Source organism: Gossypium hirsutum, chromosome A12 (genome assembly GCF_007990345.1).
Source record: "Gossypium hirsutum isolate 1008001.06 chromosome A12, Gossypium_hirsutum_v2.1, whole genome shotgun sequence".
NCBI classification, from domain to species: domain Eukaryota; kingdom Viridiplantae; phylum Streptophyta; class Magnoliopsida; order Malvales; family Malvaceae; genus Gossypium; species Gossypium hirsutum.
The window spans coordinates 91,418,281-91,446,075 of NC_053435.1; the positions used below are offsets into that span (position 1 = coordinate 91,418,281).

The 27,795-nt window shown below is 35.0% G+C and overlaps 1 long non-coding RNA gene across 1 annotated transcript; it reads left to right on the forward strand.

Annotated features, from left to right (window-relative positions):
- The first annotated feature begins 8,168 nt into the window (after positions 1-8,168).
- On the forward strand, positions 8,169-9,167 carry LOC107944330 (uncharacterized). Its single transcript, XR_001696191.2, has 2 exons — positions 8,169-8,336; positions 8,808-9,167. It is a non-coding gene; the product is annotated as an uncharacterized lncRNA (long non-coding RNA).
- Positions 9,168-27,795: the final 18,628 nt, after the last annotated feature.

The following is a 27,795-nucleotide window of genomic DNA, read 5'->3' on the forward strand; positions in this document are numbered from 1 at the left end:
GAAAAAAAGGGGAAATGAATTTATTATTATTATTTATTAACTTATATAAAGAGACCATACTACGTCATTTTGAGGCATAGCCTAAAATGTCCAAAACTGAGTTGTTTTGATGGGTGAATCGAAAACTCGATCGGGATTCCCTAGGATTAGCGCGTTTTAAAAATGTGGGTCAAATTTCTTCTATAGTCCTTCCGCTTTTATGGCTCTTTTCAATTTCGTTCTATTCCTCTTTTATTTTTTAAACTTTTACCCCATTATTTTAATTTCCTTGCGATTCCATCCTTTGACCCACTGTTGACATAAGGGGTTTGGAAAATAACCATCTAGGACCCTGTTTTATTTTATTTTATTTTGATTCTTTATGGTTAGTTTTTGTTTTTAATTTTACACTTTAAATTTTATTACATTTTCAATTTGGTCCCTCTAACTGATTGGCAGCTTCTTTAAATATGGCACATGTGCAGTGGTTGGGATAATTGCATTTTGACTCCCTGTGTTTTTCTGTTTTATTTTACTTTAATTTTTTATTTTCGAATTCTTCGTAGTTTATCCTTTAAATTTTACCACAGTTTTGTTTAGGTCTTTTATTTAATTTAACTCATTTATTTTTAATATATTTTTGTTTTCTTAGTATTTTTAATTTTATTATTTACATTTTTGACCTTTAAATTAAACAATTTTTACTTATGTATTTGATTTATTATTATTTATTATTATTAAATATGACATTAACCACGTCATTATCGTTATTATTATTGTTATTGTTATTATCATCTATTTGTGTTATTATTATTATAGTTGTTTTATTGCTATTTGATTATAGTAATCATCGTTATTTCTCTTCTTATATTAGTATTTTACTATGGTCATTTCAAATTTTTTATTTATGTTTTTATTTTTTTCTTGTGTAGTTATTTTATTTTAGTCATTACCATGTTATCCATTATGCTTAGATACGTTTATTTATTTCTGCACTACACTCAATTGCATATCCAATTAAGTGATGCATTCATTTTTGCACAATGCATAAGAAGAAATTAAAACCAATGCGATATTCTTTATTTTGAGGATTCGAGAGATTGTGTCCCTAACTGACGAGGTACGATTTTCTCCTTGAACTGAAATAATCGAACGTCCCTTCTCTTTTTTTTTTAAAAAAAAATTAATTAAATATATAAGATTTGAGAAATAATTAAAAGGTGAGTGTTCTTATTTTCGAAAATTCAAGATTTTGTGCCTCAACTTACAGGATATGATTTTTCGTCTTTATCGACCCAAAATGTGAAGATCTCGTTAAAGAAAAAATTCAATTTAGATAGGGACTTTTTCAATACCATCAAATAACGTCGTGCGAAAGGGATTTCATTTTAAATTTTCTTCGGATTCTCAATTTTTTTACGCTAAGACATCAAGTCATCAACTAGGTACAATTTTTAGGCGTTATGGGGGTGCTAATCCTTCCTCATATGTAACTGACTCTCGAACTCATTTATTGGATTTTGTAAACTAAAGATTATCGTTTTAGTATATTTAATATTTTATTAAAATAATTAAGTTTCAAGGTGATTTGATCACACCTAAATAAAAAAGATTGGTGGCGACTCCATCTTCATTTTTAAAATAAAAAGTTGAGCCAAAAAAAGGGTTTTGACAACTGGCGACTCCGCTAGGGATAAAATAAGAGAGTCAAGTTGCGAGTTGATTATTTTTTAGTCTTTTGTCAAAAATTGATAATTCAGTTTAAATTTACAATTCCTTCCTTACATTTCACCCTTCATGCTTTATTTTGGTAGTGAATAATGTTTTTGTTATCTTGGGTTACATAACGATCTAATACGTCTGTTTTATTGGTTTGAGTTTATCTTATTATTTTTTCATATATATTGCATGGCATAATCATTCTATTTTACCCTTCTTAAGTGGGAGTAGAAAGTTATTCCTTCGTGAGGTCTTCACCTCCGCATAGGATAGTGGATCGCTTTCGGGATACATCTGCACCTATGTCTTCGTGATATGTTTACCTCCGCAAAGGTATAGGGAAATGTATTCCCCTAAACTAAACCTGTTTTTATGAACCTATAATGGATGAAGATCGAGGAATCTTTCAGTTCAAGTACCTTTACTTTATAACCAAACTGCATGTAATGAACCCTAAACGCCAGCCCTAGTGAAGGTGCGGAAAGAGAGGGATTCAAACCCTCAGTAAACAAGAGTCTACATAGCAGTTCTAATGCTACGCCTTGAACCACTCGGCCACCTCTCCATGTCAAACCTTTAGCGGTCACCCAAATAAATGCTCTATTTATTATTTTTTGCTTTATATTTTAGCTTTATATAGAATATATTAACTTGTTGCATTTTGTTTTGGCTGTGATTGCATTACATTTTCATCTTAGAAAAAATGGTGTTGATTCATGTTTAGTTGCTAAATAGAGAGCTTGTCATAGAAAAGAGATTTCTTGATAAAGTGGAAGACCATGTGGCCGTATGGATATGGTCTGAGAAAAGGCAACAAGAGAAATGTGATAGCTTGTGAGAAGGGCAGGTTAGAGATATGGACCACATTATGAGCGAAGCTGTGGCCTGAGTACGAGAAGTGGCTAACCATTTGCAAACCCTAGTAATTCAAAGCTTGAAATATGAATCGGAGTCAGATCAAGGCCGAGAATTAGCTTGGCCTATTGGGAAAGTTAGGGTTTTGAGTGTTAAAGCGAGGTTGTATATGTATTCGCTTTATGGGATAAAAACTTATTTTCTAGTAAAGTTTTTCTAATGGAATTGAACTGGAATCAACGCCTTTTTGCATACATCTTTTCCATTCATTAACATTACATTTCATTACATCCAATAAATTTAATGAAATCCAAAAGTGCGTCGAGTTCAGAACTCTGGTATAGAGCTTGATGGACAACAAAGAATTAGAATTCTTTGAAGATATTTAGGATTCAGAAAGGGAATATGTTTGTGGCTCTGAAGATGGAACTGAAGAAGGGAACCTATCAAAAATTCATCCCTATATCCCCGAAAGTGTTCTTAACAACTAGACTGTAGAGGAGATCCCTGTAGTTTTTAGGACCATTTCAGAGTAATATTCAGAACATACCTATTGCTCTAAGTCTAGGAACAAGAGGGATCCTTTTGTGAAAAAGGTACATGTCCATTATCTTTATTTTAATGAAAACAATGCATTTTTATATCCTATTTAATAAACACTTCACTATCTCCTTCATTCAAACTTATACGACACAACTAATCATTCTTAAATTTATTTGTTTCTTGGGTCTCCTTTTATTCCTATAATAGGTCTCCAGATATCAATGACATGAGTGATGCGGTTGTTAACTCAGAGTCTCCTTTTGAGCAGGATATGTGTCTAGAAGGACCATAGGATTTTGAAGATGATCGAGATTGTAACTTGTCTCCTGATTTGTTAAAGATGGTAAAGCAAGATGAGAAACATATTTTACCTCACAAAGAGTCAGTGGAAATTGTGAGTTTAGAGAATGAACAAGAAAATAAAGAGGTGAAAATTGGAACTTGCATCACTGCAGAAACAAGGCGAGACCTCGTTGAGTTATTCTAAGAATTCAAAGATGTCTTTGCATGGTCTTATCAGGACATGCTTGGTCTAAGTACTAATGTTGTGGTACACCGGTTTCCCATAAAGGAAGAATGGAAGCTGTTTTAGTGAAAACTTCGAAAAATGATGCCCGACGTCCCGTTGAAATTCAAAGAAGAGCCCAAGAAACAATTTGACGCTTGTTTCCTACAAGTGGTCAAATATTCAGAGTAGGTAGTCAATATAGTCTTTGTCCCTAAGAAATATGGGAAAGTGCGAATATGTGTTGATTATCAGGATTTAAACAATGGCAGCCCAAAGGACAATTTCTCGTTGCCCCACATCAATACCTTAGTAGACAACATGGTAGGTCATTCAATGTTTTCCTTCATGGACAGTTTCTCCGGATATAACCAGATAAAGATGCATCATGATGATATGAAGAAGATCACGTTCAGAACAACGTGAGGAATATTTTATTATAAAGTAATGCCATTTGGGTTGAAAATTAGTAGATTTCCTAGCTAGCAGAGCTCTAGAAGATTACGAGCATTTGAATTTTAATTTTCAAATGAAGATTTGATGTATGTTGCAGCCATTGAAGAAAGTGCTCCAAGACAATATTCCTGGAAGCTGAATTTTGATAGCGCCTTAAACGCTATGGGTAATAGAGTTGGGGCAGTCATAGTATCCCTAGACGAAGAACATTATCCTTTCACCAGTAAACTTGATTTTGATTGTACGAATGATATGACAAAATATAAAGCATGTATCATGGGTATCCGTACGGCCATAGAACACAAGATCAAGGTGCTGGAAGTATATGGGGATTCTGTACTAGTAATCTATCAACTCAGAGGTGAATGAAAGATGAGAGATCCAAAACTGATTGGTTATCGAAAGCTAGTTCTTGAGTTAATTAAGAAGTTTAATGACATCACCTCCTTCTACCTCACACGAGATGAAAATCAATTGACCGATGCATTAGCTCTCTTAGCCGCCATGGTCAAAGTAAACAAACAAGAAGATTTAGATGAGCATTTATAAGGCCCCGACCTATTGTACAACATTGAGGAAGAAGAAAGGGATGACCACCCTTAGTGCCATGACATATTGCAATATGTAAAGAACCGTGAATACCTTGAATAGGCAACCGAGAATGATAAAAGGACGCTAATGAGGCTAGCCAATGAGTATGTCCCAAATGGGGAGATCCTATACGAAAGAAGAAAGGACCAAGTGTTGCTAAGGCGAGTAGATGCTGTTAAAGCCAAGAAAATCTTAGAAGAAGTCCATTAGGGTATTTGTAGAACACATACTAATAGATTTACAATGGCCAGGCAAATCATGAGATTAAGATATTATTGGTCCATCATCGAACGGGATTATATTAATTATGCCAAGAGATGTCACAAATGCAAAATTTATGAAGACAAAATTTATGTGCCTTCTTTACCTCTTCATGTTATGACTTCTCCATGACATTTCTCTATGTAAGGCATGGAGGTCATTGTGCCAATTTCACTAAAAGCTTTCAATGGGCATCGATTCATCTTTGTGGTCATTGATTACTTCACCAAATGGGTAGGAGTCGCTTCTTCTATCAATGTCACAAAGTCGTTAGTTAGCAAATTCTTGAAGAAAGAGATCATATGTTGATATTGAATGCAAGAAATGATCATATCTGACAATGCATTAAATTTGAACAACAGCAAGATAGTAGAGGTTTGTAGTCGATTCAAGGCCAAACATCACAACTTGTCACCATATTGCCGAAAAATGAATGTTTCAGTGGAGGCAGCTAATAAGAATATTAAGAAGATCATGGGGAAAATAATAAAGACTTATAAAGATTGACATGTGAAGTTACCATTTTCCTTTTATGTTTATCGAACGTCTGTCAGAACCTCCACCATGGTAATTCCTTTCTCATTGGTTTATGGAATGGAGGCAGTCTTGCCAATTGAAGTTGAGATTCCTTCTCTCCGAGTTTTAACAAAGTTGAAGTTAGATGAAACATAATGAATCTAATCTCGATATGATCAGTTGAACTTGATCGAAGAGAAGAATCTAAAAGCTATCCGTCATGGTCAAATGTACTAAAAAACGAATGATGCGAGCTTATGACAAAAAGGTTCACCCTAGAAAATTCCATTAGGGGGACCTGGTGTTGAAAAAGATCATTCCTATACAAAAGGACTTCAGAAGAAAATGGATGCCGAATTGAAAAGGAACTTATATTGTAAAAAAGGTCTTTTCTGGAGGAGCATTGATTTTGACTGTGATGGATGGTAGAGATTTGCGCAACCCTATGAATTTAGATTCAGTCAAAAGGTATTTCATCTGAAAAAAAGGGAGGCCAAGGTGAAAACCCGCTGTCGAAACCAATTTTTATATTTGGAAAAATAAGGGGATCGACCTTTAAACGAAGTGTGGAGTCGCCACCAATCCTTTTTGTTTAGGTGTGATTGGATCACCAAATAAAACATTTTATTCCATTTAAATCAATTTTGACCAATGAAATTTGAGAAAACGGGTTCGGGAGTCGGTTACATGCGAGGAAGGATTAGCACTCTCGCTACGCCCAAAATTGGTACCAAATTGATTAAATAATGTCCTTATATCTAAGATTTAAAAAATTGTTTTGAAATACAATTTCTTTTAAAACATTTGAATGGCTCAAATTGGACGTCAAAATTCTCTTGTTTCATAGGAATACAGTATCACATCCAGCACGTTAGGACACGATCCTTTAAACCCTCGAAACCATGATCAATTCTTGACTTCTAAAAGCTCATACATTTGAAAATTACAAAAAGGATATTCGATTTATTGGTCCAAATAAAAATCGAAACCCAATACGTTAGGGCACGATTTCTCGAATCTCCAAACATAGAACATTGCCTTGTTTTGAAGTTTAGAAAACGCGGACGAAATTTTAAAGGGATATTTGATTATTTGGACAAACAAAAGATTGAAACCCAGCACGTTAGGGCACGATTTCCCGAATTTTCGAACAGCAAACATCACCTTTGTTTTAAAGTTTAGAAAACGCAGACGAAATTTTAAAGGGATATTTGATTATTTGGACAAACGGAATATCGAAACCCAGCACGTTAGGGCACGACTTTCCGAATTTCCAAGCATCAAACATCGCCTTTGTTTTATAGAGTCGGCTCAAAATACATTAATTTGACTTGAAATAAAATGGAATAATTAATTTTGGATCAAAAAGCTGAAAATTACAATGCGAAAATTGCGAATGAAAGGCGAAATTATAGACATGAGACAATATAAATGGATAGCGAACTTTATTAATGAATGAAAAAAAAACAAATTAACATGTACAAAGTAACAATAAGCTCATATCCACACATTAACAATCAAAATAATGAAAACTAAAAATATAATTAAAACAAACCAAAATAAAAACTATAACAAGCTTTCAAACATAGATAAATAAAATTAAGATAGTGACACCAAATACTAATTGACAATATGAACTAATAATATATGAAACAATATGAAAACAAAAAAACACACATAATATTCAAAATAATATGGAAACTAGGATATGGTATAAAACAATTTAAAAACACATGAGAAATTACAAATGAAAAACATATGCTAGAATTTGAAATAATTTACATGTATAAAATAAAAAAGAACCAATAATATATGAATGATTATTCAAATAGCCATTATGAAAGAAGAAGTCTTGAGTAAATAATGTACAAAATATTTTTAAAAACGAAATATCTATTTAAAGTTGATGGTATACATATAATATATAAAAAAGATAATAATGCATGAAAGGGTTTTAAATAATGAAAATATATAATAAAATATTTTTTAAGGCATGAAATATATACATAATAGATTTGAAAAGTAATATATATACCAAAATAGATTTTTTTTAAAAAAATATACATAAAACCGCATGGAGTTGATAATGTACATAGAATAAAACTAATTTTGACATAAACTATATATATAATATAAAGGTAATTTAAAGTAAATATTATGCAAAACTTTAAAACAGTATAATATAAAAGAGAATTTTAAAACAATAATTTTAGAATTTAAACAAATAAAAAAATAAACAAAGTAAAATTATTAAAGTAATTCCAAGTGTATATTTAAATAATTTTTTTTAAAGACGAATTCTAAATGATTTTTTTTTTTAAATAATGAATTATACATATTGAAATAAAAAGAAAACTTAATTGAAATAAAATTAAACTAACAGAGATAATTGATAAATAAAATAAATCAATGAAACTGACATAAGGACCAAAATGCAATGCGATTGATTGCACAAGGGCTAAAAGTGCAAATGTTCCCAACCCCAAAAAACAGCATTCAAGCGCAGACTGAATTGGAATGGCGTGCAAACTTCAGGGCAAAAATGAAAGAAATAGGATAGGATTAAATTAAAGGTGACGCAAATGGGAGGGACTGGCCGTGTAAATTTCCCATTTAAGGTAAAAATGCTCATATCCAGCTTACAAATCGGGTCAACGCGCGGGCTTTTTCCCTCCTTAATTGCGCTGCTTTAAAAATTAATATAACCTTTATTATATTTATATATTTTAAAAGCTTACGAAATTCCCTTTTCTAAATAAAAACCTCCAAAATTATTAACCCTTTCAATTAGGGTTCCAATTAATAAACTTGCAGCAGCCGAACCACCACCATATCCGGTGGCCGACAGCGCGCAGATGATGGCCTGAACTTACCAGCGACGGAGAACTTTGACTATACCCATGGAGATTTGGTAAGTCTCATTCTCTCATTTATTCTTCACAAAAAAACTTTAAATCCTCTGTTATTTTTTCAAAAAAAAAAACGAAGTGAGATTCAAAGAATGAAAAGGATTTCAACATCATTCGACCCTCGCCCAAACCTCCATGCTTCTGAGGTGTTTGGGCTGTCATCGGCATCGATTTAGGTAATCTCTTTTCGTTTTTCCATGCTAAAAATTCCAAACAAACAAAAGGAAAAAAAACTTCAAAGAAAGGAGACAGAATTTGAAATCACCTTTTGATAATTTTTTTTGATTGCCTTTTTCTGGTATTCAGTATGCGTTTTTTCTCTATTCCTTGTTTACAATTGGCCTTATATAGCCGAAGAGAAAAAAAATTAAAAGAATTAAATTACAATTGTTTCTTTTTTCATTTTATGTTATTTCTTTGTTGCACTTTTTGTCATTTCTTTGGCTTCTTCTAACAAGTTCTACTGGCTCAAGAGCGCCGTACGGAGGAGAAGACTGTGATGTGGCAAGGCCGTGCGTGGGAAACCACTCATGAAGGCCCAATTCCCTAACTGGCTATGATGCTAGCATGTTCCAGAAACCTCTAGGGTTTCTGGTATTTTCAAATTGTTGGGCCCCTTTGGGCCATCTAGGATTGTTGGGTTAGACTTAGTATCCGGGCTTGGGTTAGATTTAATGTTTAGGCCTTTAATTTATGATTTTAGCCTGGAAGTTTGTAAAAGGACACTGGACCCTTAAAAGTTTATTTTGGTTTACTATTTATTTGGTTTTATTTTACGGTTTCATTTTTGTATGAGCTAGTAAAAACTATAAATGGACCTTTATTTATTGGGAGTTTTTTTTTGTTTTAATGATTTTATGGGCCCGGCTGAAATGGTCCTTCTACAGTTGCCCCTCTTTGCTCATTGTCGTGTAACGGGAATAAAGCAAAGACTTTAAAAGGACCAATTTTTCCCGGTCTTGCTGAATCCTGACTTCTTGGCACTTCTTTTCTTCAAGTTGTCCCATTCTATCCCCCTGCGCCATTAGGTGTATAAGAAATAGTGCTTTAATCTACTTTCTTGGAACTCCAAGGAGATAAAAATCAATGATTTCAACTTACTCCACTGCAACTTCAAAGAGATAAGGCTGGTGGCTTCATTTTTTTCCCTTACTATCTTGGGAAGATAAGATTAGCCATTTTCGATCCACTCCACTACTGCTTAGGGAGATAAGATCTTCAGTCTACTTCCTTGCTACCTCAGGGAGATACGACTTGCTATATTTAGTCTACTCCACTGCAACTTTAAGGAGATAAAACCTATCACTTTAACGTGTTCCACTGCAACTTCAGGGAGATAAGGTTTGCTATGATTTACTCTACTGCAACTTTAGAGAGATAAGATCTATTTATTTATAGCTTCAATCTGTTCAACTGCAACTTCAGGGAAATAAGATTCGCTATCTTCAGTCTGCTCCACTACAACTTCAGGGAGATAAGACCTGTCACTTCAACCTGCCCCGCTGCAACTTCAGGGAGATAAGATCTGTTTATTTATAGATTCAATCTGTTCCACTACAACTTTAGGGAAATAAGATTCACTATCTTCAGTCTGCTCTACTGCAACTTCAAGGAGATAAGACCTGTCACTTCAACTTGCTCCACTGCAACTTCAGGGAGATAATGTTTGCTATGATCTGCTCTACTGCAACTTCAGAGAGATAATATCTATTTATTTATAGCTTCAATCTGTTCCACTATAACTTTATGGAAATAAGATTTGCTATCTTCAGTCTGCTCTACTGCAACTTCAGGGAGATAAGACCTGTCACTTCAACTTGCTCCGCTATAACTTCAGGGAGATAATGTTTGCTATGATCTGCTCTACTGCAACTTCAGAGAGATAAGATCTGTTTATTTATAGCTTCAATCTGTTCCACTGCAACTTCAGGGAAATAAGATTCACTATCTTTAGTCTGCTCCACTGCAACTTCAGGGAGATAAGACCTGTCACTTCAACCTGCTCCACTGCAATTTCAGGGAGATAAGGTTGTGAATTTACCGATATTGCTACACCGTCCTCTAGGGACATGATCTGTAAAATCAGTTTCATGTATCTATGCTTATGCCAAATAATTAGGATGCTATGATCGAAATGAATCAAATGCTCCTAACTAGATGTGATGCTTATGTCAAATGATGCTATGATCAAAATGAATCAAATGCTCCTAACTAAATGTGTTATGAATGATATATGAATGAAGAGATGAGAATGATCCTTTTTTTTAAATGCTTAATGTATCATCACTTGTTGTTCATCAGTATGTTGTCACTGACGTATTACGCTGCCATCTCGCTCAACTAGCATTTTGATAGAGTACCCAAAGAAACAATCATATTCTACTCAGCAAGCTTGCCTCGCTGTAATTCCAATGTCCCTTCCACTATTCCTTCTGGAACAAAAAGTTTTTTTTTACCTCCCATTGCAACTCATAGGTGCATTTTTCATCCATTTGGTTTGCTACCTCACTCCTAGGTGTCATAGCCAGATGTGTATGTTTGATATTTGCATGAATGTATAATATGATTTTCTTTTCTCGAGAATGACTACTTTTTATACTAATCATTTTTTCAAAATTGTATCACCGACGCCATATCTTGTCCTTTTGTTCAGTCATCATTTTGGACAAAAATCCAAGGAGACGGCCTCAATTTAAACCCTCCCTACTCAAATATTTCCTTGAGCTTGAGGAGTTCTAAGCAATAGTCCTGTTTCAGGTTCTTGTATTTTCTAGAAACTTCTAGAATAATATGTGAAACTTCTATTGTGAAAACATTACTAGTTCATTAATCATTATTTCAACGCAACATGCTTGCAACAAATCATAATAATGGATAAGAATGGAATTAAATTTGAGCTCAAAGTGAATAAATTGTCAAAGGAATAAAAATGGTAATTGATTGGGAATGCATATTTCAAAGATAGCCAATTTATTATGAATAAGATGAAGACTAGGTACCCCTGATATTGCAAACTAAGTTTCTCTGTACGAACTTCTTGAAGACCAATTTAAACTTGTCATGTGTTTAGGAGATTAGAAGTACTTCGTCAATGCCCCAAGATGCAACATACCCTTTTCCTTGTTAATTCAAGTATAGCAAAATCATCGCCTTCCCCATGTTAGATCAACATTTGAGCCGCCCTTTTCGAGTTTTCAACTCAAATACCCTTTGGTCTTAAGGCGCCTTTTGCGGGTTTTTACCTTGGCCTCTTTTTTTTTCATTTTTTTATTGGATCTCAAAGTGCCCTTTGCGGATTTTCACCTTGACCCGATTTTTTTATTTCATTTTTTATTGGGTCTTAAAGCGCCCTTTACGGGTTTTCACCTTGACCCAATTTTTTTTTATTTTATTTTTTTATTGGGTCTCAAAGCGCTCTTTGCAGGTTTTTACTTTGACTTCTTCCCCTCGTTAAGTGTAGCACTTTTTGACTGAATCTGAGTTCACTAGATTGGACAAGTTTTTTTCATCCATTTCAGCCAGAATTAATGCTCCTCCGGAGAAAGCTTTCTTCACCACATAAGGCCCCTCCCAATTTGGCATCCATTTTCCTCTAAAATCCTTTTGTATAGGAAGGATCTTTTTCAAAACCAAATCTCCCTCATAAAATTCTCTTGGGCGAACCTTTTTGTCATAAGCCCGCATCATTCTTTTTTGATACATCTGACCATGCTAGATAGCCCTTAGCCTTTTTTCCTCAATTAAGTTCAACTGATCATATTGAGACTTTATCCACTCTGCTTCATCTAAGTTTAGTTCTAACAAAACTCGGAGGGACTGTATCTCTACTTCGATGGGTAAAACTGCCTCTATTCCATAGACCAATGAGAAAGGTGTTGCCCAGTAGAAGTTCTGACCGATGTTCGATAAGCATAGAGAGCAAATGGTAACTTTTCATGCTAATCTCTGTAAGTTTCGGTCATTTTCCCCACAATCTTCTTGATATTCTTATTGGCTGATTCCACTGCCTTATTCATTCTTGGGAGATACGGTGATGAGTTATGGTGTCTGATGCTAAACTGACTGCAGACCTCCGCTATCGTGCTGTTATTCAAATTTAATGCATTGTCAAATATGATCCTCTCAGGCATTCTGTATCGACATATAATTTTCTTATTTAAAAATTTGCTAACTGCCGACTTAGTTACAGTGGCATATGAAGAATCCTTCACCCACTTGGTAAAATAGTCAATGACTACAAAAATGAAACAATGCCCACTTGAAGCCTTCGGCGAGATTAGACCTATGGCATCCATGCCTCACATGGAAAATGATCATAGGGAAGTCATAACATGCAAAGGCGAAAGAGGTACATGAATTTTATCACCATAAATTTGACATTTGTGACACTTCTTAGCATAATTGATGCAGTCTCTTTCCATGGTAAACCAATAATATCCAAATCTCATAATTTGTTTGGCCACTGTGAATTTGTTAGCATGTGTTCCACAAACGCTTTCGTGAACTTCTTTCAAAATTTTCTTGGATTCCACAGCATCCACACATCTCAATAGTACCTGATCCTTTCTTCTTTTGTACAGGATCTCCCCATCTAAGACATAATCACATGCTAGCCTTCTTAATGCCCTTTTGTCATTCTCCATTGCTTGATCAGGGTACTCACAATTTCTTACGTATCACAATATATTCTGATACCAAGGGTGATCATCTCTCTCCTCTTCTTCTATATTGTAACAATAAGATAGAGCCTCGCAAGTACTTATTTGGATGGGCTTTACATCTTTTTGTTTGCTCACTTGGATCATGGAAGCCAAAGTAGCCAAAGCATCTATCATCTAGTTTTCATCACATGGGAAGGTAATATCATCAAACTCCTCAACTAACTCCAACGCTAACCTTCAATAGTTTTATGGTTAATTGTGACCAAATGTTAGCACAAGACAGGTAGCGGTGCAGTGGCCAACAGGGTGTTGGGAAGTTGTAGGGAAGGATGGCTAGTCGGTGGAAGTAATTTTAATGCAATTTAAATTGGAATTTTTGGCTAAAATCAAGGAGATAAGAATGAGGATTAAGTATGGATATGATGAGGATAAAAATTGGAGAAATTGAAGAGAATTTAACTAGTTTAAGTTGATTGGGGAGTATAGGTTTGTATTTTTATTTATTTATTTATTTGTTTTTTCTTTTAGTATATATATGTGTGTCGTATGAGTAAGTAAGGGCATTTGTTGTTTTTGTGTGCTTCAGTCGTGTAGCATCTTCTCTTTTTTTTAAACGAAACTCTTGATCTTTTCTTCCCTATTTTAATCAAATCAACCTCTTCACTCTTCAACTTAGCTGACTGTTTCTTTTTCATTTAAAAGCCGATTCATATGCTTTGGGGGTTTGATTTCTTGTTGGTAAGCAATCTCGCAATCAGTAAGTGAATTAGATCTTCTTCGACTTCTGTTAAATATTTATAAGTTCTTTCGTTTCTACACTCGTAAAAGCCGATTCTTCTTTATTCTTTCAAAAACTTTCATTAACCAACGATTTCTCCATTTATTTCTCCTTTCCCCTCTCATTTAAGAGTCAAGTTTCAAAACCCGGGCTATAAAATGGGCTTTGTTTTTGGGCTTTTAAAATTGTTTACAAATGATATTGAGGTGGTTTTGAAATATTGTATTGTGGCACACCGGGTCTCCGACGTCAAGCCAAGTAAGTTCTCTTACTACTGAATTATGTCGAACTGTTATACTGCAATATGTCTTAGCTATTAATTGTTTATATTCAATAGGATTTCCCAAGATATCAGATTGTATTAAAACACTTGAATCTGAATTTGATACTTATTTTGTGTATGTTTGAGAATGTTTGCGATAGGTGGATGTTTTGGATATGTATTAAAATTATTAGGATCAGAGTGCGCTGTAGTAGCGTAGTGGGATAGTCGATGTACGACTACCCTGTTATTTAGAAATTTCGAGGACGATTTTTTTAGGAAGGGTGAATTGTAACACCCTGAATTTTGGGACTAGAAGTAATGGGCCTTGAGTTTGGGATCGGTTAGAAGGTGGCTTAAATGAATGAAATGTGTTTAAATATTTTATAATTGCATGTTTATTTTAATTGTTAAGTGATTTAGGAGGGGTTGATAGTGTGAAAAAAATCCTGGGTTCGATCTAGGGCTTTAGCAAAATTTTGCATTTTTTGTCAAAAAAAGGCCCTAAGCATTACGTGGAAGGCTTATTAATAAGGCCTGGTAAAATTTGACACAAGGAAACGCTTGGCCTAGTGGCAAGAGGCGTTGGTAGCAAGCAGGAAGTCTAGGGTTCGAGCCCTGGCCTTGGCGAAAATTTTCATTGGCACATGAGTAGTAGGGGAACTAGCGTTTTGGCCTTATAAATGTATTTGGTGAAAATTCGACACAAAGGATGCGCTTGGCCCAGTAGTATGATGGTGTTGGGAGTAAGGAGAGGTGCTTGGTTCAAGTCACGACATGAGTAGACATTGTGGGTTTTTTTTAGACAACCTGGAGGTCGGCAGAAAGATTTTATAAATAGTTGGGGAGGAAGAACAACACAAATAAGGTAGGTGCTGTGGTGGCAAGGGACGTATAGTGCAATCACGAGACTGGGGGTTCGAATCTGAATGGTAGTAAATATTTTTAGAATAACCTAGTTGTGGGTTCGAATCTGAATGGTAGTAAATATTTTTAGAACAACCTGTGGTGCAGTGGCGAGAAGCATGTTATAGATATGACAGGTTGTAGGTTCGAATCTCAGGCCTGGCAAAGTTTAAATTTTTATACCTTAAGAGAACTGAGGCTTAGGCACATAAGCATTACACTTAATTGTGACCGAATGTTAGCATAAGACAAGTAGCAGTGCAGTGGCTAGCAGCGTGTTAGGAAGTTGGAGGACAGGAGTTCAAGTTGTTCCATGCGTAAAAAGGGGATTTAATTTTGCTACTCAACGCAGGGAAGGATGGCCAGTCGGTGGAAGCAATTTGAATGCCAATTCAAATTGGAATTTTTGGCTAAAATCAAGGAGATAAGGATGAGGATTAAGTGTGGATATGATGAGGATAAAAATTGGAGAAATTGAAGAGAATTTAAGTAGTTTAAGTTGATTGGGGAGTGTAGGTTTGTATTTTTATTTATTTATTTTTTCTTTTAGTATATATATGTGTGTTGTATGAGCAAGTAAGGGCATTTGTTGTTTTTGTGTGCTTCAGTCGCGTAGTATCTCCTCTTTTTTTTTAAACCAAACTCTTGATCTTTTCTTCCCTATTTTAATCGAATCAACCTCTTCCCTCTTCAATTTAGCTGACTATTTGTTTTTCATTTAAAAGCTGATTCATACACTTTGGGGGTTTGATTTCTTGTTGGTTATCAATCTCGCAATCGATAAGTGAACTAGATCTTCTTTGGATTTTGTTAAATATTTCTAAGTTCTTTCGTTTCTACACTCATAAAAGCTGATTCTTCTTTATTCTTTAAAAAACTTTCGTTAACCTACGGTTTCTCCATTTATTTCTCTTTTTCCCTCTCATTCAAGAGTGTGATCGCTGATGGAAAAAGGGGGTTCTAGTAGAGAGGCTGGGATAGAGGTTCCCAAGTTTAAGCGACGTAAGGTGTTAGCTGTTAGGGACTTTCCGCCTGGATGCGGAAGGGGGACTACGTCAGATTTTGAGTTACATAGGCAGATCCCAGTCGATCAATCTAGTCAAGGCAAGTATAGGTGGTTCTTCGGTAAGTAGTGGATTTATTTTGAATTAATGGAATGTGACTAATGGAATATAACGTTGAATGTAGGTTCAGGCGATTATGAATACTTAGTACGCCAAGTGATAAGGTGTGTACTTCTACCCTATGATAACTTGATATAAAGCCGAAGGTGTGTACACACATTGCACACACAAGTAGATCGGCAAAAGCTGAAATACCGAAAAGCTGAAAGGTTGTCTGAGGCCCCATGAACGATTGGAAACTGATAGGTTGTCTGAGGCCCCATGAACGATTCCATGGGCTTGGGTTGTGAATTGGCTAACCGGGCCAGAATAGGCTTAATGGGCCTAATGGGCTGTTGGGCCCATAATAGGCAAAAGTTGATAATTGATGCTATGTGATGAAAAATTGTATGTGAGCATGACTATAAATGTGAATTGGGCCTGATGGACTATATAAAAGTGATTTGGGCCTAATGGGCCATATAAATGTGATTAGGCCTAGTGGGCCATATACAGGTATGTGAACTTGACTGGGCTTTGTAAGGGGTTTTGGGCCTAGTATATGATGACTACATAAAACTTAATTAAGATATTGCGATCGTGGACAAGTCATAGGGTTAAAGTGTGGCAACGGGTATATGCATGTCTAAGATTGGATTTGGGGAGAGCTTGGCACTTAAGCGGTCTTAATGACTCACCTCCTCTTCTCTGGAATCCTACTTGGTGCATAGTATTCATTCATCTTAGCTCACGGGATTTGTTAACGGGCCAAGGTAAGTGAAAACTGTAATAAAAATAAAAATTACCGAAATGCCCCTATGAGCGAAAATGACCGAAATACCCCTAGGTGTTGAATGTAAGTTTTATGGATGTGACATGCATATCTACTGCATACATATGATATTCTGGTTAGGTTGTATATCGGTTGGGTATTATGGAACGAAGGAAGTATATGAGGATCGCATGGTTGCTTGACAATCGTGGATCCATCGACGACTTTTAAGCCTAATGTGTAAATGAAGGTAGCTCTGCAACTGGGCTACTATGGATGTGTATCAGTTGACTGGGTCGATATTTATATCCCCACATGATGTGTCGAGGGACGGAGCTGGTGTGTAGCGGATGGATTATTGGGATGGGATTGCACTGCATTGCATTGCATGTATGATATTGTTGTGATACTATTGCGATGTGGGCTTCGGCCCAATCGAGGCTAATTTGGGCTAAGGCCCAGAGACCACCGTTATTGAATTGGGCTCTGGCCCAAAATGACTATCGATTGTTTTATACTCGTTAAGGGTTGTACGCACTGAGTTTTCGAAACTCACCCCCTCATTCTAAACTTTTCAGGTGATCCTCAGTAGGTGGTTCGACGGATGGAGGGACTCGGAGGTGGCCAACTAGCATAAAAAGTTTAGACTTAGTCTTTATGTAATTTTTAATATATTGACTTTAAATTATTTCTATTTGATTTGGGTTGTAACAAGGTCTTCCCTCTGGCTAATATTTCAAATTAGGAGTATTATCATTTTTTATGCTTTATATTTATTAGAAGTAGAACGTGGTTTACTAAACCATAACTGATCGTGATATTCGTGTGATAAGTTTGAAATATTTATAATGAATCGTTCTTGAAACTAACTATTATCACGATGAAGGCAAGATTACCTATCGAACAGTAGTATAGTTTTAGCAAGACCGGATTGTCGAACCCAAAAGAACTAAAAATACTAGTAACGACTGTCTTCTTACTATCTAGCTTAAGAATAATGGGGTTTGTTTTAACTAACTAATTAACTAAACTAAGAAATCACAGAAAATAGAATTGGGGAATTACTTTTGGAAAAACGATTGAATTAAGACAATACCTAAGGAAAAATCCACCTAGACTTCACTTGTTATTTGACTCTGAATTGGACGATTTATTCATTTGACTTGATCCGTAGAAATCACTATGTTATATTATTATCCCTCTCGAGACTAACAACGTCTAACCCTAGGTTGAATAATTGAAATCCCTTTCTAATTAACTCTCTAAGATTGCATTAACTCGATCTATGGATCCCCTTATTAGGTTTCACCCTAATCCAACAAAACCTTATCACCCTACCTCTAGGCGCGCAACCAACTCTGCTTAATTATGACAAATGTACTCTTAGACAGGGTCTATTACTCCTCTGAATAAGAGTTTAACTTGAATCAATATCCTGGAATATCAAAACAAAAATTAAGAACACATAATTAAGAACAAGTCAAATATTTATCATACAATTCAGAAAATAATAACAAGATTCGTCTTAGGTTTCATTCCCCTTAGGTATTTAGGGGATTTAGTTCATAACTAAAAATGAAAACATCTCAGAAGAATAATGAATACAAAACATAGAGAAAACCCAAAACTCCTGAAGGGAAATTGAGGGGAGATCTTCAGTCTTGATGATGAATCCGGCTTCTGAGATGGATCAATCGGCTTTGCTTGAGTAGTTCCCTACCTCCCTCTCTGTGTGTCCTTTTTCTCCTCCTCTAGGGTGTATTTATAGGCTTTGGAATGCCTAAAAACCCTCAAAATTGGCCTTTTCCGAATTGGACTAAACTTGGGCTCGGCAGGGACACGCCCTTGTGCGATTACTTCAGGCCTTGCTCAAACCTATTAGAATGGCACGGGCGTGTGTTCTACCCGTGTAAGTCGTGCTTCGATTCTGCCAAATTGACACAACCGTGTGGTATGCCCGTGTGAGGAAGTCCAGGCTATGTTGATTTCGTACTTGGCCCATTTTCTCCGTTTTTGGCCCATTTCTCGTTCCTTTCACTCTCCTATGCTCACCTAAATATAAAACATGAAATTAAGGCGTTAGGAGCATCCAATTCATAAAATGTGTTAAGCATGGGGTAAAAATATGTATAAATTACGGTTTATCAAATACCCCCACACTTAAGCATTTGCTTGTCCTCAAGTAAAATCCTCAACTCATAATCAAATAAATTCTTCTTAACTTATAATTTCTATCGATAATATCTCAAAATAATCCATAGGTAATCATACATTGAAAATTCAACTGAAAAAACATCAAAGTTTCAAACATTCCAAGTTGAGTATTTTATCATGAAAACATAGGTGTCTCCCCTCGTCTAAGTAATTACCTTTGATTCAAAATGTCACAGAGTTTTACATCCTCACTAAAGATTCACTCAAATCACTCGAGGTGTTTAAGTACAATAAATGAAGCACTCAATAGTCAATAATGAAAAGTCATTACCATAGGCTTGCATGAAAATCAAATCTCCACCACTATAAATTGAGATAAAACATCAATCAAAAGGTCTTTAGAGGGTTGTAACGAGGCTTGGTTAGGGGGTGTGGTCACAAGCTGAAAGAAAGAGTTAAAATTGAGATTGAATTGAAAAATTGCCTAACTAGAAAAATGACTAGTCAACATTTGCGTACAACAGAGCTTTTTTCTCAGAATATGAAATTTAACTTCTTTAGCTCAGAAGATCACTATTACTAATATGTATACATTTTTTTTAGGAACAAGTCAAATTACAAAAAAAGAAGAATAAAACATAGCGAATCAATTATTCCAAATCTCGACAAAAATAGGGATCAAATTAATTTAAGAGATTTCAACAATAATGAGTTATGGGTTAATATTGAGAGTAAATCAACGAATGGGTTGTTAGGCTTAAGGGCGTTCACTAAGGGTTAATTGTGAAGGTAGGCTTTTATGGAGTGAGTAACCTAAATGCCTTTATCATTTTGACATATCAAATCAAATGGTGTGATCTTGACATGCATAATCAAGCAAGTTCTAGAATAACAATTCAATACCGACGCACTCATAATAAAAGTGAGCATAAAAGAAATAATAGATGCTCTAAAGGCTCAAGATCTTAAAAAAATTATGGCTTTTTGATGTTTAAACTTGTGTATTCCAACTCAAGATAATACCTAAACTTAAAAAAAACAACCTAAAAGTTTTTAATTCTTCAAAAATCAACTTATCATACTTGATTCCCTGATGTCTTAAAGTTTAAAAAATCAATGCATAAATGCCTATGTTTTAATTCAAGATATATTAATAAAAGTCACAAATCAATCAAAATTTATCCTAAACATGATATGAGAGCTTTTCAAGAAAACAAGTTCAGGGTAGTGAAATGAATACCCCCTACACTTAAGATGTACATTGCCCTCAATGTACAAAGATAGATCTATAGAAGAGAATATAAAAATAAGATAGGGAGAAAAGTGAAACTTCCTGAGTGATGAATGTATTTCCTTGAACTGGAGGTTTGGAGAATAATTGGCTTGGGGGTGGAGGAGGATATTCTGATGGTGGTAAAGGTTCATTAGTCCATAAGTCCTACGCCAAAAGAATATTATATCTGAAGTTGGTGATGGTCGTGGTCGAGCAGGACGTGGTAGTCGTGGAGAACCTTTCCCGGTGGAATTTTTAGTTCCTATGTGACGATGAGCTGATGACCTCTTTATGACTGTGATAAAATTAGAAACTCTTTAAGAGGTACCCTGAAGCATAATTACTCGTAATGGAATAACCGAAGAATAAAAATCGTAAAAACTCAGGATAAAATATTATTAAAAGGAAATAAAAAATATAATTTCAAAATATAGAGATAAAAATAAAATAAATAAAATGTGTTTATAGAGAAATTGGGGCACACGGCCGTGGGGCACACCCGTGTGCTCTAAGCCTAGCCCGTGCGTTTTGTAATTTTCGAAATTAGCCGCATTGGTGTACATGGCCATGTTGCACGGCCGTGTCGATTTCCGTTCGCTTTTCCCACGTCCGTGTATGCAGGCGCACGCCCGTGTTAAATTGACAGGTTTGCCCATGGTTTTAAAACATGAGCGTGTTGCATGCCCGTGTTATTTTGGCAGTTTTTCCCACGGTCATGTCGCACGGCCGTGGCTACTTATCGCACCTCGTGTTGGGGAAGAAAATTTTTTCCCTATTTTCACACGGCCGTATCACACGGCCGTGTTGCATCCCATGGTATGTGCACTGCCTACGGCACGCCCATGTGCCTGACCGTGTGGTTCTGAAAAGCCTGTGTTCAATGATTTGGTTCGTATGTTATATTTTTTAAAAACTAAAATTAAAAGAAAGTAATATTGTTAGTGCTTGGGTTACCTCCCGAGAAGCGCTTATTTTATAGTCTAAGCTCGACTTACCTCTCCATTAAATGGTCATGGTGGTTCGAGGAGTTTATACTCCTCATTCCGGCTGTGAAACTCATCAAAATAAGGTTTTAGGCATGTATTGTTTACCTTAAAAGTGCCGAACTTAGGATGATTTACCTCGACTGTACTGAATGGGAAAATGCTAAGTACCGTAAGAGGGATTTCTTCATTCGGTTTGGTAGTGACAATGTGAGGATCTGCGGCATCTAATAAAACTTTTTCTCCAACCTTAAGTTGATTTGGAAAGGTAATGAGCTTATCCTGGCGTACTTTTGGTTTATCGTGTGTTCTCAGTTTATGCGTCCGCCATTCATCTAGCTCCTCGATTTGTAGCCTTCGTTCTTCATGAATAGGTCCTCTACTATTGCTTGAGAATGACTCATGTACTTCCTTCAGACTCATTTCCTGCAAAGTAGGTTGCACCATATTGTCAGTTTTAGTAGAATGGTGTAGACGATCACCTTCAATTTTTGATGTGTTGCCAAAATTGTAAGCTTGAAGGGTCATTATTTCGTCTCTCACACGAAGTGTGAGCTCACCTGTGCCAACATCAATAATCGTTTTAGCAGTTGCTAAAAAGGGCCTTCCTAAAATCAAAGGAGTGTTGCTTTCCTCCTCTATGTCTAGAACAATGAAGTTAACGGGAAATATAAATTTATCGATTTTAACTAGCACATCTTCAATAATACCCCTAGTAAATCTTATAGTTTTATCTGCTAATTGAATGCTCATCCTAGTCTGTTTGGGTTTCCCAAGACCTAATTATTTGAACATTTTGTAGGGCATGACGTTAATACTAGCCCCTAAATCAGCTAAAGCATGATTAACATCTAAACTACCAATTAAGCAAGGAATTGTAAAACTCCCTGGATCTTTTAATTTGTTGGGTATCTTATTCTGCAGAATAGCTGAGCAAACTACTTTAGCTCCACATGCGTCGCCTCGTCCAACTTCCGCTTATTTGCTAAAAAGTTATTTTAAAAATTTCATTGCGTTTGACATCTGTGATAGAGCTTCAATAAACGGTAAGTTAATATGTAATTTTTTTAAGAGTTTAAGGAATTTACCAAATTGTTCATCTGAGTGGTCTTTTCTTGTCGCATTAGGGTACGGCACACGAGGTTTATATTCGACATTCATTGATTTGTTTTTATTATGACCTACCTCACCTTGACCTTTGCTCACCACAGTTTCTTGCCTCGGTTCTAGCTCAGGCTCAACGAATCCTTCTTCATCTTGAACATTGATTGCGTTGAGCTGTTCCCTTAGGTTGGGTTCAGTATTACTTGGCAAGCTACCTTGTGGTCGTTCGGAGATTAGTTTGGACAGCTGGCCTATCTGAGTTTCGAGCCCTTGGATCACGCTTGTTGATTTTTAAGTGCTGTCTTGGTGTTCTGGAAACGAGTTTCTAACATCGAGATAAATTTAGATAGCATCTCTTCAAGGTTCAGTTTCTTTTCCTGTTGATAGGGTGGTTGTTGAAAACCCGGAGGATTTTGTGGCCTTTGATTCCCTTGACCACCCCAGGAGAAATTGGGATGGTTCCTCCAACCTGCATTATAAGTGTTACTATAAGGATTATTTTGAGATCGAAGATTGTTACTCATGTAATTTAATTGTTCGTTCTCCATGCTGTGGCCATAGGATTGATATTCTGAATTGCTTGATCCACCTCCACTGACTTTATAGTGCATTATTGGATGAACCTGCAAAGAACCAAGTAAACCATCAATCTTTTTATTTAGAAGCTCTACCTGGTTTGACAGCATAGTAACGAATCGACATTATAAACACCTGCTGTTTTAGTTGGCTTAGTCCTCATGACTTACCACTGATAGTTATTCAGTGACATCTCTTCAGTAAATTACAAAAATCTCATACATTTGAAATTACAAAAAGGATATTCGATTTATTGGTCCAACAAAAAATCGAAACCTAATACGTTAGGGCACGATTTCTCAAATTTCTAAACATATAACATTGCCTTGTTTTGAAGTTTAGAAAACGCGGACGAAATTTTAAAGGGATATTTGATTATTTGGACAAACAGAAAATTGAAACCCAGCACGTTAGGGCACGATTTCCCGAATTTCTGAACAACAAACATCGCCTTTGATCTAAAGTTTAGAAAACGCTGACGAAATTTTAAAGGGATATTTGATTATTTGAACAAATGGAAGATCGAAACCCAGCACGTTAGGGCACGACTTCCCGAATTTCCAAGCATCAAACATCGCCTTTGTTTTATAAAGTCGGCTAAAAATACATTAATTTGACTTGAAATAAAATAGAATAATTACTTTTGGATCAAAAAGTTGAAAATTACAATGCGACAATTGCGAATGAAAGGCGAAATTATAGACATGAGACAATATAAATGGATAGCGAACTTTATTAATGAATGAAAAAAAAATAAATTAACATGTACAAAGTAACAATAAGCTCACATCCAAACATTAACAATCAAAATAAGGAAAACTAAAAATATAACTAAAACAAACCAAAATAAAAACTATAACAAGCTTTCAAACATAGATAAATAAAATTAAGATAGTGACACTAAATACTAATTGACAATATGAACTAATAATATATGAAACAATATGAAAACAAAAAAACACACATAATATTCAAAACAATATGGAAACTAGGATATGGTATAAAACAATTTAAAAACACATGAGAAATTACAAATGAATAACATATGCTAGAATTTGAAATAATTTACATGTATAAAATAAAAAAGAACCAATAATATATGAATGATTATTCAAATAGCCATTATGAAAGAAGAAGTCTTGAGTAAATAATGTACAAAATATTTTTAAAAACAAAATATCTATTTAAAGTTGATGGTATACATATAATATATAAAAAGATAATAATGCATGAAAGGGTTTTAAATAATGAAAATATATAATAAAATATTTTTTAAGGCATGAAATATATACATAATAGATTTGAAAAGTAATATATATACCTAAATAGATAATAGATTTGAAAAGTAATATATATACCTAAATAGATTTTTTTAAAAAAAAAATATACATAAAACTAGGGGCGAGCAAAATTCGATTCGATTCGAAAAAATAAAAAAAAATTCGAATTTTGAATTATTCGAATCGAGTTAATCGAGTTAATCGAATTAATCGAATCAACTCGAATTTTTTTCGAATTTCGAGTTCTAGTCGAGTTGAATTCTCAAATTCGAATAACTCGAATAATTCGAATAAACCGAATATAAACAATATTTTTAATTTTTTTTAAATTTTAAACTTTTACTAATAATAAACCCAAACCCAATTACCCTAAGCCCAAATATTTTATTTTACCCCATTTTTTCCCACCCCAACCCCAAGCCCGTTTGCCTAGAAATTATTTTCCCAAAACCCAATTGGCCTATTCCTCCCCGAAATCAATTCAAACCCCCATGCTAGCCAATTCCAATTATTTTTCTTATTCTCTCTGGCCTCTATTTTTTTATGAAACCCTAAAATTAAACTTTCTATTCAAACCCCCATTTCCATTAAATTTTTGTTGTGTTCTTTTTTTTGGAGTGGTGTAGGTTTCTATTGTATTTTGAACTTTTGCTTATGTTTTTTTTATTATAATGTTGTTGTTTACTTCGACTCATGCTGTTTACTTTGACTTTTACTTATGTTTTTTTATTATAATCTTGTTGTATATTTTTGTTGTTTTTTTAGACTAATGTTGTTTATTTGGGTTGATATTGTGTTGCTTGTATTTATTTACTTATTTACTTTAATTTTTTGTTGTATGATCATGTTTATAAACTTTAAAGAAAATGATTTTTTTTGAAACATTACATAAAAATAAATAACGCTAGAGTCATTTTTTTAAAACTTAACTCGAACAAATATATTCGATTCGATTTGATTCGAATTCCATCTCACTCGACTCGATTCGAGAAAATTTCAAATAAATTTAGGATGATAAAATAAGATTTGATAACTCGAAAATTTTCGATTCGATTCGATTCGGTTCGATCGAATGCTCACCCCTACATAAAACCGCATGGAGTTGATAATGTACATATAATAAAACTAATTTTGACATAAACTATATATATAATATAAAGGTAATTTAAAGTAAATATTATGCAAAACTTTAAAACAGTATAATATAAAAGAGAATTTTAAAACAATAATTCTAGAATTTAAACAAATAAAAAAAATAAACAAAGTAAAATTATTAAAGTAATTCCAAGTGTATATTTAAATAATTTTTTTAAAGAAGAATACTAAATGATTTTTTTTAAAATAATGAATTATTTATATTGAAATAAAAAAAACTTAATTGAAATAAAATTAAACTAACAGAGATAATTGATAAATAAAATAAATTAATGAAACTAACATAAGGACCAAAATGCAATGCGATTGACTGCACAAGGGCTAAAAGTGCAAATGTTCCCAACACCAAAAAACAGCACTCAGGCGCGGACTGAATTGGAATGGCGCGCAAACTTCAAGGAAAAAATGAAAGAAATAGGATAGGATTAAATTAAATGTGGAGCAAATGGGAGGGACTGGCTGCGTAAATTTTCCATTAAGAAAATGCGCATATCTAGCTTACAAATCGGGTCAACGCGCGGGCTTTTTCCCCCCTTAATTGCGCTGCTTTAAAAATTAATATAACCTTTATTATATTTGTATATTTTAAAAGCTTACAAAATTCCATTTTCTAAATAAAAAACCCCCAAAATTATTAACCTTTTCAATTAGGGTTCCAATCAATAAACTTGCAGCAGCCGAACCACCACTATATCCGGTGGCTGATAGCGCGTAGATGATGGCCGAAACTTGCCAGCGACGGAGAACTTTGACTATACCCATGGAGATTTGGTAAGTCTCATTCTCTCCTTTATTCTTTACAAAAACTTTAAATCCTATGTTATTTTTTCAAAAAAAAGAAAAAACGAAGCGAGATTCAAAGAATGAAAAGGATTTCAACATCATTCGACCCTAGCCTGAACCTCCATGCTTCTAAGGTGTTTGGGCTCTCATCGGCATCGATTTAGGTAACCTCTTTTCATTTTTCCATGCTAAAAATTCCAAACAAATCAAAAGGAAAAAAAACTTAAAAGAAAGGAGACAGAATTTGAAATCACCTTTCGATAAATTGTTTTTGATTGCCTTTTTCTTGTATTCAGTATGCGTTTTTTTCTCTATTCCTTGTTTACAATGGGCCTTATATAGCCGAAGTGAAAAAAAACTAAAAGAATGAAATTACAATTGTTTCTTTTTTCATTTTCTGTTATTTCTTTATTGCACTTTTTGTCGTTTCTTTGGCTTCTTCTCGCAGGTTCTACTAGCTCAAGAGCACCATACGGAGGAGAAGACTGTGACGTGGCGAGGCAGTGCGTGGGAAACCACTTGTGAAGGCCCAATTCCCTGGCTGGCTGTGATGCTAGCATGTTCCAGAAACCTCTAGGGTTTCTGGTATTTACAAATCATTGGGCCCTTTGGGCCATCTGGGATTGTTGGGTTAGACTTAGTATCTGGGCTTGGGTTAGATTTAATGTTTGGGCCTTTAATGTAACACCCCAAACCCGGCCTAGACGTTATGAGCGGATCCGGTGCGCCACATCGATGCGTTCAAAACGTTCCGTTTTACTTAGTTTGGAAAACTTAGTTGGGGTTGTAAAAGATACTTTTTAAAGCAGGTTAAGGTGAATAGAAGCTGTGCACCAGGTAGGAAACCAGGAAGAAGAGGAGGTGAGTCCGTCGGACTGCTTAAGTACCAAGCTCCCTTCGGATCCAATCCTAGACATGCACACCACCATTGCCACACCCTAACGACTCGTGTAATTTTGAGAAAACCGTTTGGTTATGTCTATCTTAAGAAAATGATTAAGTTTGAAAACGTTTGTTTAGCGGAAGTTTTACTTGTAAACGTGTTATTTTGAAATCCCTTAATGTTTTTGAAAACGCGTCCTAAAGCTAACCCATTTTCCTTAGTCATCATAGTTTTTTTCATCATAGTAAAATAAAATAATAAAAGTAAAACAAAACCATAAAAATAATTAAAAGGCCTTATTACACTTAAAACCCAAAACCATAGATGAAATTAAAAGGATGTCCAGTTCACCAGAAAGAAACCAGGTTCGTAGAAACATGTGGCCAGTCCAAATCCCTCATAGCTCCAAGCCCACTATGGTTGAGGATTACCTGCGAGGGTGAAAATAAGGGGTGAGTTTTGGAAAACTCAGTGTGTAATTCAACCCAACCATAGCCTAAATCAGTTCAAACCACAGAGACAGAATAAGTTGGCCTCAGCCCAGAATAGATATCAGAATAAAGCCCGTAGGCCTAGAACAGACCAGAACAGAAATATCATGCTTATGCAGAAACCTAACCATATCCAACCACATACACCCCCATACCATCCTTTCACCATGTGGGGAGACTACTCGACCCACCCAACCGCTACACGCCACAGAAATACGCAGCATGGCTGCCAGATACAGAAAATGTGACAGAGTCACCAGATACAGATATTTTGTGGCAGTGCCACCAGAACAGATA